A 21181-nucleotide genomic window follows, 5' to 3' on the forward strand; every position below is an offset into this window, starting at 1 on the left:
TTGACGGAATAGGTCATTGTAGGGCTATGTTCAAGGCCTGATGAGCCCGTTTACGGTAAAGAGTTTGGAGGTTAGCCATAGTTCAGCATAAAGTCATTGAAGGATTTTGGGCAGTGGAGTAACCTGGCCTGATGTACCTTTGAAAAAAGCACTGGGGAGAAGTGATTTAAAGGGCTAAGTGTTGAGGCTGGAAGGCCAGTTGTCAACATGCTGAGAGATTACAGTGGCTTGGAACTCAAGAGGAAAAGGCTAGGCTGCAGATGGAAACATAGGTGACATCAGCATAAATAAAATGTTCGGAGTCATGGCAATTGATGAGTGAACAATGGGAAGGAAAGAGGGATAATCCAGAGCTCTGAGAGACCTCCAACCTTCAGAAGCTGGTTAGAAGAGAAAATGCTAACAAAAGGAATCAGAAAAACCACAAGAGCATGGTGTCAGGTAGGTATGTCTTAAAGTGGAAGAAATAGTGAACAACTATACATTGAAGATTGAGGGTAAGATGAGGATTAAAACACATACATTGGATTTGGCAAAACAGAGGTGGTGTCTGGGCATGGAAAAGTGGGGATTCTTTTGAATAGTATAAACTGACAAGTAGCTAGATTAATTAATCATGAGAGGATTCTCTTAGGGAATAGGTTTTTTAGTTGAAGTCTAAGAAAGGGCATGAAATTTCTTATTCTCATTCTCCTATTTAGCCTGTCTTATCTTAGGATATGTCCATACCCCTGTTCCTGTTTTTTAGCCAACCCAACTTTATGAAGTTCTTGTGGAGTCTAATGATAATAGATAAACTTGTTTAAAATACAAGTTTTATATCACTACATTAATTAGTAACAGCTCATAATAAACCTTATAGTTGCTAAATATCTTGACTTTTTAAAATTCGTATCAGATTTTAAATTAAGTTATGCTTAGTAAACCAAGTGAAAAATACTAAAGTCAAAGTGTATTAGTATATCTTAGGTTATAGGAAGCTCCAAATGGCCTCATCATAACACTGGAATTATTTCCATGAGATAGCAGGATGTATTTAGATATCTCTTACATTATGTAATAAGCCTTGCAGTGATCAGCCCATTTCAAGGAAATACTCCTTGAAAGTATGTATAAATGTATTTCTGCTTTACAAATGTTTGTCATTTTCCTATCAAAAACTATAGAGGAAGAGGTTTTGAGAACTGAGTACAAATGAGGAAAATGAGTGCTATGTGGCAAAGGATGACAACTCTGTGTGTGTATGTGTGTGTGTGTCTTCTGAAAAAGCTTTAGACTGTTTTTTTCTTTTTAATGTTTTATCCTAGCCTCTTTACTATTATGTTACTTATGTAGAGCCCTCTGTCCATTGAGTTCAAAGCACTTAGAATCATCAAGTCATTTATTTTTTGAATTTTTTGAATGGGTGCCCATTATTCAAAAGCCTGTGGGCGTAAATACAGAGTTATAAAAGCACGCAAATTGAATGTAATGGCACAAGAGTAAGAGAGAAAGCCAGCAGGATTACCGCTGTGCCATTGGGAATGCCAGACTCTTAAAAAGAAAGAAGAGAAAGCAAAAGAGAATAAGAAAAGGAAAAAACCAACAACCTAGGATTCATCATGTTCTGAGAGTTACAAAATAAATTTGTCAGTCAAAGGGAATGACCATGGGGTGTAGTTAAAAGAGTCCTAATTGAATTTGCAGGGCACTCTGAAAATGCTCCAGCACTCACAGACCCAGATTTTCCTCTAAAAACTAAGCCTGATAAACTATTTTTCTGTTTTCTTCATTTTAGTGATAGACATTCAGATATAAGGGGATTTGCTTAACTGCCATTGTCTCAAAGCAGTATCATAAATTTGAAGCACGACCTTATTCTCAGATTCCCAGTTAATTCTTGGTTTTGTTTCTTTCAGTCATTTATTTTTAAAGGAATATCCATTTCATTTTAGTTGTCTCCCTCAAACAGTAGTTTTAAAAATGGATATTTTCACAGTTTAGTAAATCAGTAAAACTTAGTAAGCTCATTCTAAAATTAATTTAGAAGAGGGAATGCCTCATTTTTTAAGAATAAGAAGTCAATAGATAATTGAAAATTATAAAATTTAAAATAATAGTACACATTATTTCAGAATAAGAAGGCAAATGTTGGAGGAAATAGAAAAAATGGTTCAAAGTATTTGCCTCTAGGTCATGGATTTGGGGAAGGGAAAGGATGGATCAGAGGACTGCTCTTTTTCTGTTTTAAGTCTAATAGTCTTGAATTTCAACTGCTCTCTTATCACTCTGATAAAAATTAAAATTACAACAAAAGTTTAGGAAAAAGAAAAATGAGAACAGGAAAGCTATTCCTCATGTACAATAAATTTTTGAAATCATTTTCAAAACTGAGCTTAATATATTATTTTATAAGTATTAGTCTGTACAGTTAATAGATTCATCAGCACCCTCCCTCTCTAAAGCATAGTCTAACTCTTGGGGAGATTGGCTATAACTGCTAATAAATTATGCATTCCACAATTAGACCTTTTCTCCTATTTCTGGTATTACTCCTCATTTAATTGGAATTTCTAATGACACTTGACTGAAACTCTTGAAAGTATTATAATGTGAAGACTTAAATCGGACACTTCCTGTACTTCTGTATTCAGGTCTCAGTCTAAATTGTGTTAATACTTATTTATCCTCCCTTTTCTCTGCTTTCATAGCATTTTTCACAATTTTCAGTTCTCCCCTACTGGACTCTAAATTCCAGTTACTACAGTACCTGTTCATAATGTCACTGTTTAGTATTTGTTAAATAAATGACACATTTCATCTGGGAATATTGTGGTGTATAACTGATAGCTATTGGGAGAACTGATTAAATTGCATCAATTAGCCTGTTAATCTGAAGACGTTAATAAAACCTCCCTACCTGCCTAGATTACATTGAACCAAACCTACCAAAACCAGTAAATTACAGTGAAACAGAGAACGCTGGGCAGGTATTAAGTATCCATGTTATCAAAGCCCCTAGGAGGTGCAGGGAATATTTAGATAGCAACTGTTCTGGGATCTTTTGTAAAAGGCAGTTTGCAACTGTGGTTTTTTGTATGTGCAGTTAATGCATTTTTAATTTCTCTCTCTGTGTCTTTGCCTTTCAGTTTTCTTATTCTTGTTGTTCAGCGTGTCTGATTCCTCATCCAATTTACTCAAAATTTAATTGACATAAAGTTGAAGCCATTTAGAAGGTTATAATCATTCTTTTGTTTGGCTTGTTGACATACCAAAGGGTTAGAGTTAGCAGTGACTATTGAATAATAACCAGTAAATTAGTTCAAATAATGGCATGACATGTTTCTTATATATAAATCACATACATAAAAAAGAAAAACCCCTTCCTAAACATTTTGCTTGGTGAGGCAATTTTATTAAGAAGGCAACTAGATTACAAAAATTGGTTTTGTACTACCATTTTCCTATTCTTTGGGCATAGAGATTTCTTGTTCACCTAACTCCCAGTGTAAAACCAAAGGGTTTTTACAACTATTTTAACTGATCATTGGCTTTATTGATAAAATGTGGCAGAAATTTTCTAGTTGCTTCTGTGCACATTTAGGCACTTCCCAAGGTTAAATGAGTTGTGTTCACTACAAGACACTTTCTGTTGCTCCCTATCTCTGTGATTGGTGCTGAGGTGGTGTGCACAGTCTGTCCCACTGGAACTCGTGCCTGTCTCATAACGTCTCTGACTTTGGATCTTAGGGAAAGCATGGTTTGCTTTTAACTAAAGAAAAACTATCTGTTATTTACAAACTTAGAGGACAGCTGACCAAAGAGAATTATGGCCACTTCCTTTATCCAATGCTAAATGATCTACCCTTATTGCTCTTTCTTAATATTCCTACTAAATTAGGGGATGGCAGGGTTTCTAGAGTCAAAGGCAAAAACTCAGCCTTAATCAACATGGTTGATTATACATTTCTGTAGCACTTACAGTTAACAAGTCATTTTCAAATTAATCAGTTCTCATAAAGGCAGGCAAGCATTATATTTCTACTTAACAAAAGAAAAGAAATTATCAGATTAAATGATTTGCTGAAACTCTGAGGCGACTATTTAGCAGATTCAGGTCTAGAACTGAGGTCTTTTGACTCCCTGCCAGTATTCTTTCCATTTCACCAGGACAGGACTGAGAAGGTGTTCTGTTACTACTTGCCAAGTGCAAGGCCTGTACTGAGTGTGTTATTTAAGTCATTCGGTTCTCATGGCACCACCATGAAGTAGGTCGGTGCGGGAAGGAAATGTCTACTTGTCACGTTGGTTATAGCAGAAGATATGCTGTGGTGGTCAATTCAGTGTGTTCTGGTGATAGGATTATCCTATGCAAATGTTACAAGGTTCACACATTGTAGAATCAGCTGCATCTTCATTCTGTACTGTCACTATACTTTGATAAGAAATGCTACCAAGTAAATTTTAGCTTTGTTGCCATTGATACTAGTATGAGTACTGAATGTTTTCTTGTTATAGTGTATTCATTACCATAAAATGTCTTTTACTTGCATTCTATATCTTCCTCATAACAAAATATTTTCCTTATACCCAAACCGTTATGAGTGGATCAAGAAATGCAATAGAAGAAAGGAGGGAGTTGGGTAGGGATCACATTCCTTCTTGCCAAGTAAATTTTGACTGAGAACACCCTTTAATAGCATTTTTCTGCATTTCTACATTAGTATCAACTTTTCTTTGCCTCAAAGAAAGAGGATTTCCTTCATGCCTGATTAAGAGTGTTTTTATTTCTGGTTTTATATTTTACATATTGAGAGTTGTTTCTACAAACTTCTGCCCAAGAAGACTCTCAGGAAAATAAAATTAAGCATTTGTCTCTTCCAGAGAAATTGACACCATATAGCAAAATGACAGGCAGCTCCCAACTCATGATGTAATTGATTGCTAGAATATGATTCCCAAGTTGAGCCATTTTAAGTCAGACCCTTATAAATATTATACATATTAAATCCTATCCCCCCAAACTAAATTCATTATAAAAACACAAAAATAGATTACAACGAATGAAAAATTTGTGTTTTAAAACCATGTAATGATAAAAGTAGCTAAAAATTGGGATATATATATATATAATATATATGTATGCTTTTGGGTTCCTTTGGGGCTTTGAAAATGTAAGTCCAATGCTATTTGGACTGAAGACATCTTGTTATAGTAACACTTGCTGTAGTAAGGATTCTTCATTACTCTAAGGACTTTCAAACTGTTTTTAAAATTAGTTTCTGCCACAGGAAATAAATTGCAAATTTAATACAGGATTGCCTCCTAAAGTTCTTGAATGGCAGTGGCTGGGCCACAGGCAGTTTCCATGGCAACCTCACTGATCCCTTGCTCTAATTGTACCAGCAGACTGAGTTAGCCTCACTGCTGTTGACCTTGACTGAATCATGAGCATTAGCAGTTGTTTAGACAAAATGTAGGCATTGATTCCATTCATTAGACAACCATAAATACAACTTTTGGTCATGATTGTGAAATATAGTTATAATGCAGTGAGGTTTCAAAGCAGGCTGTCTCCAATCAGGGTCACCTATATTTCAGCACTAGACTTAAAGTATTTTTTAAACATATACATAATATTTTCTAAGGAGATTAACCAGAGTTTAGTATAACAGTAGCATTTAGGTTCTTAAAGATCTCAGATTCACAGCTTAGAGCATTTCATTGTAATGCACTTAAATGTTCTAAAATTCAAATTTCAGCCTGATGGAAACACTTATCTATAAGAAGACATTAAAGTACAAGTCAGAAAATGTTAGTTTCTCTTAGTGCCTGATAGCCTTCTTATACCTCCCAAATACATCTGTACCTAATAAGAAACATTTGTTATTACCATTGCTTTTACTAGTAAGAGCAACAATTTCTTGAGCTGCTACTCTGTATTAGGCATTGGGGTAGATGTTTTGCATGTTCATTGCCTCATTTCCACTCTTCTGTAATACTTTTGCTGGTAATGAAATCAAGGTTCAGATCCTTGCCCACGGTCACATAAGCAGTAAATAGTAGAACAAGGATTCGAAGGCAAGTCATAAGGAGCCTGGCCTGTTAACTCCTATGCCACAGTGTTTCCTCTTGTATATCTGGCCAATTTTTCATACAACTGGGGAGTCTTTAATAACACAGAGTAGTTGCTCCTGATTTGAATCTATGACAGTAGTTTTTTGTGTCTTCAGTGAAGTTCAGCATTCTTCAATTGTATTTGCAGTATTATTTCCAAGTGGAAATAGACCTTTTGTCTCTTTTTTAAAATGTTGTTTATTTATGTATCTGGAGAGAAGTGGTTTTTTTATGTTTTGTTTTTTTACGAGATGGAGTTTTGCTCTTGTTGCCCAGGCTGGATTGCAGTGGCACAATATCAGCTCACTGCAACCTCCGTCTCCCGGATTCAAGTGATTCTCCTGCCTCAGCCTCCCGAGTAGCTGGGATTACAGGTGTCTGCCACCAAACCCGGCTAATTCGTTGTATTTTTAGTAGAGATGGGGTTTCACCATGTTGGCCAGGCTGGTCTCGAACTCCTGACCTCAGGTGATCCACCGCCTCAGCCTCCCAAATTCCTGGAATTACTGGCGTGAGCCACCATGCCCGGCTGAGAAAAGTGTTTTCGATAGATTTCTGCCTTACAAAACTAGACAAGATTTTATAACTCCAAGGTGAAATAAATGACAAGGACTACATCTTATTTTATATCCTTGGTATCCTCAGTGCTTAAGACAATGCTACATGTCATGATGTTGGCACTCAGCTAATGTTTGTGAAATCATCGTGGTTATTTTCTATTCATTTTATTGTTTGTCTATTTCAATAAACTGAGGATCTGTTTTGTCAAATTTTGTTAAACTGTGAGGTAGATTCACTTATTTCCATGTAGAAATAATTAAGTCAAGACAGCATTCGTTTTATGTGTTAATTATTCTAGAGGGAACTTTCCTTTTGAAAATAAAAATTCCTTAAGCATATTATTTGGCTTTTCACTAACAATTCAAAAAATGCATCCTATACTATTGCTTTTCTATTTTAATTTGCTAATTACTTGAAAAATAAAATGAGGTGATATTTAATGCTGTTTGAAACTTAATCTCCTTATAAACCATTATGCAAAAGCTTACTCCTGCTGCTTTGCTAGAAATATCTTCATAAATGTCTAGATTTTCACCCAGTGAAGTTGGATCATTGGGGCTAATTGGTTTTTTTCTCCAACATTTTATTATTAAAATTTTCAAATATACAAAAAAGTTGAAAAATGTTGCAGTAAATGCCCATATACCTACCACCCAGATTCTTCAGTAAATTAACACTTTACTGGACTTGCTTTATTACCCTCTATTTATCTCTCTGTTCTTCTATCAATCAATCCATCCTGTTTTATGCATTTCAAAGTTAGTTACATGATACCTCATTTTAATAGCTTCATGGTATTGCTTTGTCCAGATGTACTATAATTTAATCAATCATCTACTATCGGACATTTGGAATTGTGGTAGGTATAATAATAGCCCCTGAAAAGTGTCCACATCCTATCCCCAGAACCTGTAGGTATGTTAAGTTACATAGCAAAAAGGACTTTGCAGATATAACTAAGGTTATGGACCTTAAAAGAGGGACATTAGACTGGTTATTCCAGGTGGGTCTAACCTAAACACACAGGCCCTCAAAAGCAGAGAACTTTTTGTCCAGCCAAAGCATCAGAGTTATACCAGACAGAGATCTCAGAGAGCTTCAAAGCTGAGTGGCATTTGACTTGCCATTGCTGGTTTGAAGATGAAGGGGGCAATGTGATGGGGAATGCAGGCACAGACTCCAAGCTTATACCAGCAGGAGAATAGCTCTGCAGCTATAAGGAACTGAATGCCTCTAACCTGAATGAACTCGGAAGAGATTCTCTCCCTGAGCTCCCAGAAAAGAACCCTGCTCAGCTGACACCTTGCTTTTGGCCTCATTAGATGCGGAGGAACCAAAACTATCTGAATGTCTGCAGAACTGTGAGACGACAAATTTTGTGTTGTTTTAAGCGGCTAAATTTGTTGTAGTTTGTTATGACAGTAACAGAAAACGAATTCAGGGATGATGAAAATTTTTTTGTTATTGTACAATAGACATCCACAAAGTAAATCTGTGGGCACGGTCTTATTTCCTTAGGATAAATTTCTAATATTAGAATTGCAGGGACAAAGAGTCTTCACATTTTTTAAGACTCTTAAGTACATATTTATAAATGGGTCCCTGGAAAAGTAGCTTCGTATTATACTTTCATCAGTGCTCTGTTGAGAATGCCGTCTCCTTCTTGACAACACAGAATTATAATCATTTGTTATTTTTATAACAAAAACAAATGGCAAAAAATGTATAGCATTATAATTTAACAGACATTGTTTAACTACCAGCAAAGTTGAACATATTTTAATATTTTATCTTTGGTAAATTGTGTGTTTGTGTCTATTGTGCATTATTCTTTCGAGTTGTTTGTCAGGAAGCCCCTTTCTCCTACTTTACTAAAACAATTTTTTGTATGAGAAGTGCCTATTGACTTTTCCCTAATTCCTTTTCAAAATCTATTAAGATGATCATGACTTTTTTCTCGTTTGTACATCAGTAGATTTCCTGGAATTGTACTCTTCCAGAATTCTTGAAATCACTTGGATTGTAACCCTTTTAGCACAATGTTGAATTTAATGTTCATATGTTTGAGTATTTTAATGATGGTTTTTATTTTTATTTTTCAACTAACTTTACCAATTTTTGAAATTATAGTTATGTTACCCCTGTTTAAGGAAGAACAAAATGAGAAACGTTCTTTTTTTCTGATTTAGAAAGCTTAAATGGCATAGTAATTATATATTCCTCAAAGATATAAAGGAGTTGACTTATAAAACCATATGAACCCAACCCCCCTTTTTAACAGTGTATCTGTGACAGATTTTTCCCTTTTTTCATGGTTATTCTCTTCACATTTTTTGTTTGATCTTAGGTCAAGTTGAGGAATTTATAGTTTCCTACACAATTTTTCCTTTATTTAAGTTGTGAATTTAAAAAATTTTATTATGAAAAAGTTCAAACATACACAAAAGTAGTTTGTTTAATGAACCCCCATATCTCATTACCTTGTTTCTGCAATTAGATTTTGTCATATATCCTTTATCTGAGCTTTTTATTTTTCTTGTGCTGAAGTATCTTTAAATAAATCTTGAGATTTTACTCCTTTATATTTTGGTATACATCTCTAAAAATAATAACATTTTCTTTCATAATCACATATCATTATCACTTCTAACAAAAGTAGCAATATTTCCTAGGTATAATCTAATGCACAGCATATTAACATTTCTCCGGAAGTCTCAAAAATGGCTGTTGGCAATGTGTTAAAATCAGAATCCAAATAAAATTCACACATTTGGTTGTTGTGTCTCCTGTCTCTTTTAATCTAGAGCAATCCTGTCTTTCTTTTTTCTCTCATCCAATTATACGGCAGAAATTGAACCCTTTGTCCTGTAGAATCTTTCACATTCTGGTATGTCCTTTTGTTTCCTTTTGGTGTCATTTCCCTTGTTCTCTGTCCCTCATATTTACTATAATTGAAGTTAGCTCTAAAGTCTTAAATAGATTCAGATTCTCCTTTCTTGTTAAGAATACTGCATAGGTGGGTACTATTTGGTTCACAAATGAGAGAAGGTATGATTGTCTCACTTTAGTGACGGTTAAGTGTTACAGACTAAACTGTTTTCTCCAAGTTAATATGTTGAAGCCCTAACCCCCAATAAGACTATATTTGGAGACAGGACCTTTAATGAAGTAATTAAGGTTATACAAGGATGTGCCCCTTATCCAGTAGGTGTGGTGCTCTTAGAAGAAGAGGCAGAGGCTGGGCGTGGTGACTTAGGCCTGTAATCCTAGCACTTTGGGAGGCCGAGGCGAGTGGATTGCCTGAGCTCAGGAGTTCAAGACCAGCCTGGCTAACATGGCAAAACCCTGTCACTACTAAACATACAAAAACATAAAAAAAAAAATCAGTCAGGTGTGGTGGAGGAAGACTCTGCCTCAAAAAAAAAAGAAGAGGCAGAGACACCAGAGCTCACTTGCTCGCTTGCTTGCTGCTTACAGAAGGCCCTGTGAGGACACAGGGAGAAGGTGGCTTCTGCAAGGCAGGAAGATTGAAATGTCCTCCATGTCTGTAGTCACATTCTCTTTGTCACCTTAAAGTTGGGATATTTGTGTTTTTTCTCCTTTTTTCTTCTTGTTTCTGATCAGCATTTTGTCTGTTGTTTGTGGTAAGTATTATAATAACCACCATGTAAGGAACACTATCTGCTACACAAGACCATAAATAGTTTTAAATATGTTATTTAATCCTCACATCCTCTAAAGTAAGTAGTTCTCTCATTTTTCTCACGGGAAAGCTGAGGCTCAAAAAGGTTCAGTGAATTGCCCAAGGGCACACCGCTAACACATGCTAAAGCTGGGATTCAAGCCTGACTCCAGGGTCTGTGTTCCTACAATTTGTCTATGTCCTCCTCCCCACAAAACCCCCAACTCTATTCCAAGTGCTCCCATAGCGCCTTGTACTTTCACAGGGTGCCTCTCCCCTAAATGGTAACCTGTGTGAGGGCAGGAACATGTCTGGATCCCCACTCCAACCCAGCATCTGCCATAGCGCCTACCAAGTCATATGGTCCATTGTACAATTCTAGGAAATCTTTTGATGTACTGATAGTAAATATTCAAAGGAGAAAAAAGTCATGATCATCTTAATAGATTTGAAATGGAATCAGGGAAAAGTCAATAGGCACTTCTCATATAAAAAAAAAATTGTTTTAGTAAAGTAGGAGAAAGGGGCTTCCTGACAAACAACTCAAAAGAATAATGCACAATAGACACAAACACACAATTTACCAAAGATAAAATATGGACTTATGGACTCAAGTGTCTCATTTTCTACTGAATGCCAGACATTGTGCTAGGACATTCGAATCTGAGGTTAAAAGCATTTATGCCTGTAAATGGGGAGACCTTTGCTTTTAGACTATTAATGGGAGTTGGTTCCTTCTAGTCAGAACTTGAGCAGAATTGGGTTTTGTGTCTTCAGTGCACCACCAGCTTCAGATTCCCCTAGCAGCTCTTTATTTTATGCTTAAAGGGTGGAGTCTGCAGTGTCAGAGGGCTTTTTTCAGTGTTTCTTTACTACTCCGTTTTCAGCAGTCTCAGCAGTAGGGCTGGAGAAGAGACCTCTCTGTTGTCCTAGTCCAGCCTCAATCCTGGAGAGTCCCTGTGTGCACCTGGATCTCAGAGGTAGACCTTTCTCTGCGTTCCTGTCCCTTCTCCAGTGGTAGCAGACCTGTGCTTGATATTGGTATGCGTATAGGATCCTGAACCCAACTTGGTTTCCTGCCTCAAATCCCAAGACTAGAAAGTTTTTTGCTTTTATTCCTCTATCAGCAGGATTGGATCTTTATCTATTTCCTGGAGGTAAGAGAGCTTCCTACCTCTTGTTCAGGGGCAGACATGTTTCTACCTTCCCCTAGAGACAATGAAAATTTGCCTGGGCTACAGGCCAAGAGGGTTTGCTGCCCTGTAGCTTATGGCTTTTTCTTAGCATGAGAGAAGAGTCAGGGAAGCAAATGAGTCTTGGAGCCTGCACCCAGCAGCAGTTATCACCTCCTGCAAGCTTGAGCAGTGATAGAGTGGCCCTCTTCAGTCACCTGCTCCATACCAGCCTTTCTCATGAGCACCTAGTAGAGGATAGTGAGAAAGAACTCTTAAGTGAACATAAAATCTCTTGCATATGGGCTTCAGGTTTCAAGACTGGCACATTAGCCTTTAATAATTCATCAACATTTTAGTTGCTTGCTTCTTTGCCACTTCTGTGAACACCACTTCTTCCTTGCATGCTCAGCCAAAGGTGAATGTGTATGTTCCTTCTTTCCTTAGAAGAGGTACTTGACCCTCTTTGGAATTCATTTATCTGGTTGCCTTGTGAAATCATATTCTGATGAACTTAAGAAGATTTAAGATTTATTAAGTTACCTGGTTTTTTTCTCCTCACTAAGGAGAGTCATTCTTTGTTACTTTCCACATCCTACACGGAAACCGAAGTCCAGGTTCCTTATAATGTGTCCACACATGACCTAGAGAGCCTATTCATCCTACATTTGAAGGAAATGAGGCCTGCAAAAGTGACGTGCCCTGTCCGTGGCAAAACTGGGACTGGAACCCAGTCTGGAGCTTCTCTCCATGGACTTGGAGCCACTCTGTTTTTCTTTTCTTTTTTTTTTTTTTAACTTGAGCTTATTACACCCCTATATGTGACCCTTCACTGCCTTTTTTGGCATCACCGACTCTTCTTCCCAAGAAAGAATGAAAAAAAGGCATCAAGCGTCATAGGTCTCTGAAGTTAATGTGTAATCCATGACACACAGGTTTACAGATTACTTCCTTTCTGTTTATTAACAGTATGAAAGATAAATAGCATATATTGAAAACAGAAGAATCAATAGGTTCCTTGGGTTGGAGAGTGATTATTTTGAAACTTAGCTTTGTGCATTTTTACTTGTAAAGGTTTTTGGATTTTCTTCTTCTACTAAAAACCAATAATGACTCTATTCAAGGTGGCAGGGTAGTCTAAATTCTGAATTTTCCTGAAGTTTGAAGTTACCCTGAATACTTTTCTATTTTAATTACATTTTTTGGTTATATTAATAAAATTTACTTTCCAAATTCAGTATTGTCTAAATACTTTATGAAGCTGAGACTTGAGGTTAGGAAGGGGTTTTAAAAAATTACGTAAGTGCTTATTTTTGCAAATAAAAACTGTAACTCAAGTGATGTAGCAAAGGTAACACAGCTAATTATTGGTGGTGCTGGGACTCCTGGATCTCAGATTGGGATGAGACAAGCCACTCAGTAGAAAGTCAAAGACTTTTTTTTAAAAAAAGACACATCTTCCTAAAGTATTGTTTTACTTAGATTTTACTTTTCATAGGCTGTGGAAAGGGATTTCTTTTTCCAATAAAACACCAATATAGTCTAAGAAGAATGAAAATGAACACTAATACTTAAGGTAAAACATTGAATTTTTTAAAACAGAACACCAAGCTCTGGTATGCGCTTGTCTCTTCTGCTGGCAGTGGGCCTGAGGAAGGGTGAGAAACTGTATTCTGCACCCCAAGTTCTGCCCAGTGCAAGTGGCCTGCTAACATAATCTGATTGTCAGGGGCTGCAGCTTTGCTGGATTTCAATCAGAACACTCCTTTTTGTATGAGTGCTGTGGCTCTTCTCCAGATGTGGAAAAACGTGGCTTTAGCCAGTGTACCCTAGCAGCCACAGTTCTCTTGTCACTGCCTCCAGTGCCTTTGCAGTAGTGTATGTTAAAGAACGACTTTCCAGAGTGTTGTGGTTGAGGCTCGTGGGTCACATTCAAACCACGTCCAAGGAGTGTAGAAAAAGACCACATGGTTTTACATCCCTGCATGAGACCAGTGGTGCAGTGACTGCTCTCTCCTCACCACTTCCCCCTCCCACTGCTTTATTAAGGTTACCCATTGTCTTTTTAGGTCACAGGATTTATTCTTCAGCTCTGATTTTGTGTGTAATATAAAACCTGTTCTTTCTATCAGAAGCTCAGTATTTTGGGACAAATCCAGTTCTGGCTAGAAATAACACGGCCACAAAGCTTTCCAGTGTGTGCACCAGTGAATTAACAACGTAAAGATAACAAGAGTCTATCACCAAGTGATTGCCTTTGAAGGCCATTGGCGCATTAACTTTAAAGAGAACTTTGCTTGTGCATTTCCTCCCCCTACTCCCCCCTTTTGGCAAAATCCCATTAATTTTGTTGAAGGTTTTATTTTCTGCTGAAAATGCAGGAAATTTAGACAACTCTCTTGGAATCCCCCCAAAACTAATACAAACAAGATACATATGCTTCTCTTAAGGAAACTAAAAATAAAGATTTGAAACTATTTAACTGTATAAATTCCCTCTTAAAAGGAAAAGGAAGTTTATAGAATGAGAGGCAACTCTGACTGCTGTTAACAAGGTAAAACATTCCCACAGTGGCCAACTTCTCTATTTGATATGAAATTACTACTTCGCATAGAATTTGTTGAGCTTCATTCCCAACATGTATGATGTATCAGAAACATCTGAAAATGGGATCATTTTCTTGTTTTTACATTTGAAATTGTCTGCAGTAAAATAAGTATGCCCATTTTTTGGAGGAGAAAGCCTGTCCGATGTGGGATCTGTTCCTGTTACAGAAGCTGTAAGGACTAAGAGGAAAATACCATGGCTGCTCCATTGAGGAGCCAGCAGATTCTACCTCTGACAAAGCTAATTTTGACACAATACTGAGGAAATATGGTTAGTTTTCAAAAGCGTGTCTTCTGTAAAATTTTATTTCATAAATGCAAGTCAGTTTTTCTATACATTGACTACTTTTATAAATTAATAAGAGTGGGATTTTGGACTTACATTTAAAACTAAGAAACATGAGTTCTGAGTTCTTTGCACTTATAGTAATTTCAAATTTGGAAAGCCATTTATATTTTTTATGATAGTGTCTAAAGCTAAAATGATTTTTCTCCTTCAAAATACTTCGAAAATATATTTGTGGATGTTTTGGATAACACTCACATAGTGCTTACCATGTGTTACACACAGTTTTAAGGACTTTACAAATGCTGCCTCATTTAAAATTTTATGAAAAAAATCAAATAATATTAAATACCATTTGAAGTTCTGACACCCAAATCATGAGATTAGATAACATTTTAGGTCTATTTAAATACTGAAATTTGGATGGTTTTGTAATTTTAAAGAAACTCTCCAAATTCATGCTTTTTCTTCTTTTTACAAGTGGTGATTATAACCCAATAATGCTTTTTAAAAATGAAACGTAAAGGATTTCATTTATTACCACGTATAGTAGGTACCTGCACCAAACATCTAATCATAGTAGCAAGTTGAAGATTCAATTAACTGGGAAATTATAGTTGTTGAGATAGTTTTCCTTAGAAATTAGAATTAGTCAAAAATTTGATACTTTGTTTTTAGTAAATCAGAATCTCAGGGTACATAATTTACCCCTCTGGCTTGTGATTATTTCATGATCTGCTTGGTGCCTTGAAGCTGTAGTTGATCTTCCAACACCAATGGGAGGATCCAGAGCATGGTTTCCAGGAAATGACTTACACAGTAGGAATTCTGGCTGTTCCATAAAGGATAATTAAAGTAGTGGTTAGCAGAGAACTGTTGTCACTTAAAAATGGAAATGAATTAGTTGCAAGGATTACAAATTTATAAATACTTATGTATCTTAATGGAGATAATGGAATACACAGCATTACATCTATGGTCAAAACAGTCCAAATGCTAGACATCTAGCAAAGTGCAAATAAAATGATGAGAAGGCTTTAAACCAGGTTGTATTGAGGGACACTTGAGGTTGCTGATGGGCTTGAGAAGAAGATGATAGCTATGACAGTGGAATAGACTGAAGACCGGCGAGTAGGAGTAGGGTGATGGACTTCTGCCAAACTGCAACAGATTTCTGTACTGCATAGAAAGAATGAGGAGCCTTTCAAAAGTGTTCCGTATTCAAGGATGGGCTGGTTGACAACTTGGGATGGATGTTATAGAAGGGATTCCAGCATTAAGGGGAGTGACTTTAGTGTCTTTTGTATCTTCTGAGTGTGTTTTATAATTTTACGATTCTTTGACCAAATTCTAAGCTTTCTAATTGGATAGATAATAACTGAATTAGAAGTAAACTAAAGAATTGCTGAATTGAATAAAGTAATGCACGTAGAAATTCTTGGTATAGTTTTTGGAATATAATAAAACCAATTAACATAGACCTGACTTCAAGGAAACTTCATTTTATTTTTCTTTCTTGAAAGAGAATACTTAAGAGTACTTATGTCACTACTACCACTGACATCCAGCCAATGCAAGCTAATAGGGCTGTCCTGGTTGTGCTCAACCTGCATCCACTAGGACTAGCAGTGCCAACTAGTTGTTAAATATTTGGAATTTCACCCCTGGGTATAACCAGAAAGGAAACTATTCTTAACCTCATAAAAAGGCTATTTATGTTGAGGTTTATAGGGATTCTTTATATTGAAATTTTAATAACTTTATTTATTTATTTATTTATTTTTGAGACAGAGTCTCACTCTGTCACCCAGGCTGGAGTGCAATAGGCGATCTCGGCTCACTGCAACCTCCACCTACTGGGTTCAAGTGATTCTCCTGCCTCAGCCTCCAGAGTAGCTGGGATTACAGGCGTGTGCCACCACACCCAGCTAATTTTTTGTTATTTAGTAGAGGCAAGGTTTCACCGTGTTAGCCAGGATGGTCTTGATCTCTTGACCTCGTGATCCGCCTGCCTCAGCCTCCCAAAGTGCTGGGATTACAGGCGTGAGCCACCATGCCTGGCCTAATAACTTATTTAGAGTGTTACATATTAAAGTAAATATTGACAGAAAATTGTAATTAGCTACTCTTTAAACTTATTTCTGAATTATGTTTCTCATTTTTGTTTTTCAAAATAGTTGTACATTAAAATACAGAAGATTCTTTCTAGCATGGCAGTCCAGCCAAATACGATATCGTATAAAATGTGTTTGCTGTAACATCCCACAGTATATTGTTAGTCAATTTGAGTAATGCTAAAAACGATGTGTTCTTGTCATTTAATTTATAAATCTGCAACTGAATATAATCTATAAAAGATGACATTAGAATTTGTCACAGAAATAATGTAAGAGAAGTTTGGTAAAATACCCAATAAGTCTAAAAATAAGAGGGTTAGTGTAACTCTTAAAGAGCCTTTAGTCAGAGTCATGCAAAGTGAAAACTAATGTAGAACATGCTTATTAATATAAAGTCTCTTTCTTTTTTTTTTTTGAGACAGGATCTCACTCTGTTGCCCAGGCTGGAGTGCAGTGGCATGATCATAGCTCACTGCAGCCTCAAACCCCTGAACTCAGGCAATCCTCCTGCCTCAGCCTCTTGAGTAACTGGGACTATAGGCATGCACCACCACACCACACCTAGCTAATTTTTAAATTTTTTATAGAGATGGGGTCTTGCTTAGTTGCCCAAACTGCTTTTGACTCCTGGCCTCAAGTGATCCTCCTGCCTCAGTCTCCCCAAATGCTAGGATTACAGATGTGAGCTGCTGTACCTGGCCTCAAGTTTCTATTTTATACTTTCCCTGACTTGGGAATAAAATAAATAGTCAATATTTTAGCCTGGGTTTAAAGTAGCAGGTGCCTAGTTAGGAATTGGGTGTATCACCCTGTTTGTTTCAGCAAATTACTTATTTAAACATTGAGAATAAACTCTCAATGTGTTTGAAAGCAGAAATTATAAGCTATCTGCAGATAATTTTTGAAGTATAAGTTTCATATATCAGCACTTAGCATAAGTGAGTGTATAAAATATATATGAACATAAAATTCTACAGAAAGCTAATATTTTGACTTGATTATATTTCTAAAGTAGTCATACCATTTCATTGGGTTGCCCTTAAATGACCATGAGAGAGAATTCTGAAGCTTGAAGTCTCTTCCTTCTATACTAATTCAAATACCAAAATGAGAAGCAAATATAATTCAGAGAACTTCTGGTCAAGATTATCTTGTTAGTTCCAAATTTGAAGTCTCATCTCCTCCCCTTTGCTTCAAAAACATAACAATAATAGATGAATCATAAAAAGAAAACATTTTAAACACATAGCCAAATCCCAAAATGAGATAGCTATTTCTTGAAGGAACAGAAGCAGAAAAAGCAGTCAAAACAGTGAGCCTGCTGAGCTGGAAGGAGGAGAAGTGGTTGGGAGCTCAGCTACTGTAGGCCAGACACTAGTGCCAGATTCCCTGGTAGAAATTAGGAGCTGGAATAGATCCTTTATTGAAATAAAGAGCCTGAATAAATGTGCTAATAATAACAGTTAAATTATATGTCTAGGGAGGCAAGAGTACACAGAAACAGCCTCACCATGGGATCTTGAAACAAACTGATACTGGTATGGTGATAAACCTGGCCGGTACTGTCTTTAGTATGATTGCAGGGCAGGAGCACCAAGGCACCAACTATGAGACCTGGTTTCAATCTGAGACTCTAGGAAGCCACCACATAACCTATAGATTTGGAAGTATTAAACCATATTAGATAAGCTTGCCTAACAAAATACATGCGGAAATTAACAATAGAAAGATAACCATCATGATCATAATTAAGGTAAATTTATCCAAATAAAATTAAAAACTAATAGAATAATTTTGGAAATACTTTGAGTAGCCTCAAAGATAAATGAAGGAACAATATTCATAAAAAAATAAAAACAGAAATAAATGAAGTAAGAACATGACTGTGAGAGAGAACTAGTTAACTAGAAAGCTTAAAATGAAAAATATAGCTTTCGCCAGCCTTACGGGCCCGAACCCTCGTGTGAAGGGTGCAGTACCTAAGCCGGAGCAGGGTAGAGGTGGGCCGGCACCCCCTTCTGACGTCCGGTGCCGCCGGCCTCAAGATCAGACATGGCCCAGAACTTGAAGGACTTGGCAAGACGGCTGCCCGCCAGGCCCCGGGGCATGGGCAGCCCTGAAGCTGTTGCTGGGGGCTGGCGCTGTGGCCTACGGTGTGCGCAAATCCGTGTTCACCATGGAAGGCAGGCACGGAGCCATCTTCTTCAATCGGATTGGTGGAGTGCAGCAGGACACTATCCTGGCTGAGGGCCTTCACTTCAGGATCCCTTGGGTCCAGTACCCCATTATCTATGACATCCGGGCCAGACTTCGAAAAATCTCCTCCCCTACAGGCTCCAAAGACCTACAGATGGTGAATATCTCCCTGCAAGTGTTGTCTGGACCCAATGCTCAGGAGCTTCCTAGCATGTACCAGCGCCTAGGGCTGGACTGTGAGGAACGAGTGTTGCCGTCCATTGCCAACGAGGTGCTCAACAGTGTGGTGGCCAAGTTCAATGCCTCACAGCTGATCACCCAGCGGGCCCAGGTATCCCTGTTGATCCGCCGGGAGCTGACAGAGAGGGCCAAGGACTTCAGCCTCATCCTGGATGATGTGGCCATCACAGAGCTGAGCTTTAGCCGAGAGTACACAGCTGCTGTAGAAGCCAAACAAGTGGCCCAGCAGGAGGCCCAGCGGGCCCAATTCTTGGTAGAAAAAGCGAAGCAGGAACAGCGGCAGAAGATTGTGCAGGCCGAGGGTGAGGCCGAGGCTGCCAAGATGCTTGGAGAAGCACTCAGCAAGAACCCTGGCTACATCAAACTTCCCAAGATTCGAGCAGCCCAGAATATCTCCAAGACGATCGCCACATCACAGAATCGTATCTATCTCACGGCTGACAACCTCGTACTGAACCTACAGGATGAAAGTTTCACCAGAGGAAGTGACAGCCTCATCAAGGGTGAGAAATGAGCCTAGTCACCAAGAACTCCACCCCCAGAGGAAGTGGATCTGCTTCTCCAGTTTTTGAGGAGCCAGCCAGGGGTCCAGCACAGCCCTACCCCGCCCCAGTATCATGCAATGGTCCCCCACACCGGTTCCCTGAACCCCTCTTGGATTAAGGAAGACTGAAGACTAGCCCCTTTTCTGGGGAATTACTTTCCTCCTCCCTGTGTTAACTGGGGCTGTTGGGACAGTGCGTGATTTCCCAGTGATTTCCTACAGTGTTCCCTCCCTCAAGGCTGGGAGGAGATAACCACCAACCCAGGAATTCTCAATAAATTTTTATTACTTAACCGCCCCCCAAAAAAAATGAAAAATATAGTCATTAAAATTCAAAGCTCAGTAAGCAACAGTGATCTATACTGGACGCTATCAAAGAGAGTTAATAAATTGGAAGATAATAATTAGAAAAGATTATCCAAGTTATCTTCATGGAAGAGACTAGGTTGTCAGGTCAAAAGTGCACTCCGAATATACTGAGCAAGATGAATAAAAATAAGCCAATACCTAGACTTGTGGTTGTGACGCTGAAGAATGTAAAGCAGCAGTCCCCAACCTTTTTGGCACCAGCGACCCGGTTTTGTGGAAGACAGTTTTTCCATGGACTGGTTGATGGTTTCAGGATGATTCAGGTGCATAACATTTATTGTGCACTTTGTTTCTATTATTATTACATTGTAATATATAATGAAATAATTATACAACTCACTATAATGTAAAATCAAGGGGAGCACTGAGCTTGTTAATCTGTATTTGCAGCTGCTCCCCAGCATTAGCATCACCTCCTCAGTTCCACCTCAGATCATCAGGCATTAGATTCCTGTATGGAGTGTGCAACCCAGATCCCTCATATGTGCAGTTCACAAGAGGGTTCGCACTCCCATTCAGGGAAATGGTCACTAAGGTAGTAACAGTGTATTTCTCTATATCTTTCAGGTAGTGAGTTTTAAAAAGAACAAGTATACCTGCTGTTGGTGAGAAAATGGTAGAAAGGGCCTTCCTACATTGCTAGTTTAAGTGTATTGTCATCACCCTAAACAATATGACAGCATCTATTAACTTTACAAATACAGCCTTTTCAGCAATCCCTCTCCTGGAATCTATCCCAGAGACATAAAAGTACCCATATATAACACATCTACCAGGAGGCTAATCAGCCTTACTCATAGAAACAAGGAAACTGGATATACATTGGATGTCCATCAGCAGAATGTTATATTTTACATGTTTTTTATATATATATGCTATAAACCTGTAATACATCTCAACTATTTTTACTTTAGAAGTCAGCTCTCTTTTAGAGTGATTAAAAATAAGAAAAATATCTTGCTTCCCTTGTGGACATCTACATTTCTGTCTGGCTTCATATTTCTTCTGCCTGAAGAAATCCCTTTAATATTTTGTATAGTGCAGGTAATACATTATCTCAACTTATTTTTGTCTGAAAAGGTCTTTTTTTTCACCTTCATATTTGAAAGATATTTTTGCTGTGTATGGGATACTTGGCTGTTATTTCAGTGCTTTAATGATGCCACTACATTTAGGTTGGACTGCATCGTTTCTCCTAAGTCAGCTGTGATTCTTATCTTTGCGCCTCTGTATTTAATGTGTGTGGGTGTTTTGTTTTGTTTTGTTTTGTTTTGTTTTGTTTTTAGCTGTCCTCAAGATTTTCTCTTTGTCT

The 21181-nt window shown here is 37.6% G+C and overlaps 1 protein-coding gene and 1 pseudogene across 5 annotated transcripts in view; both read left to right on the top strand.

The window, feature by feature from the left end:
• The window catches only part of DYM (dymeclin), a 401308-nt gene that overhangs the window by 305359 nt on the left and 74768 nt on the right, over window positions 1–21181 (top strand). The window lies entirely within an intron of this gene.
• Window positions 18573–19795, top strand: LOC100601260 (annotated as a pseudogene). The gene has a single exon (XR_123369.4). The product of XR_123369.4 is annotated as a prohibitin-2 pseudogene (transcript).

Source organism: Nomascus leucogenys, chromosome 4, assembly GCF_006542625.1.
Source record: "Nomascus leucogenys isolate Asia chromosome 4, Asia_NLE_v1, whole genome shotgun sequence".
NCBI lineage: Eukaryota > Metazoa > Chordata > Mammalia > Primates > Hylobatidae > Nomascus > Nomascus leucogenys.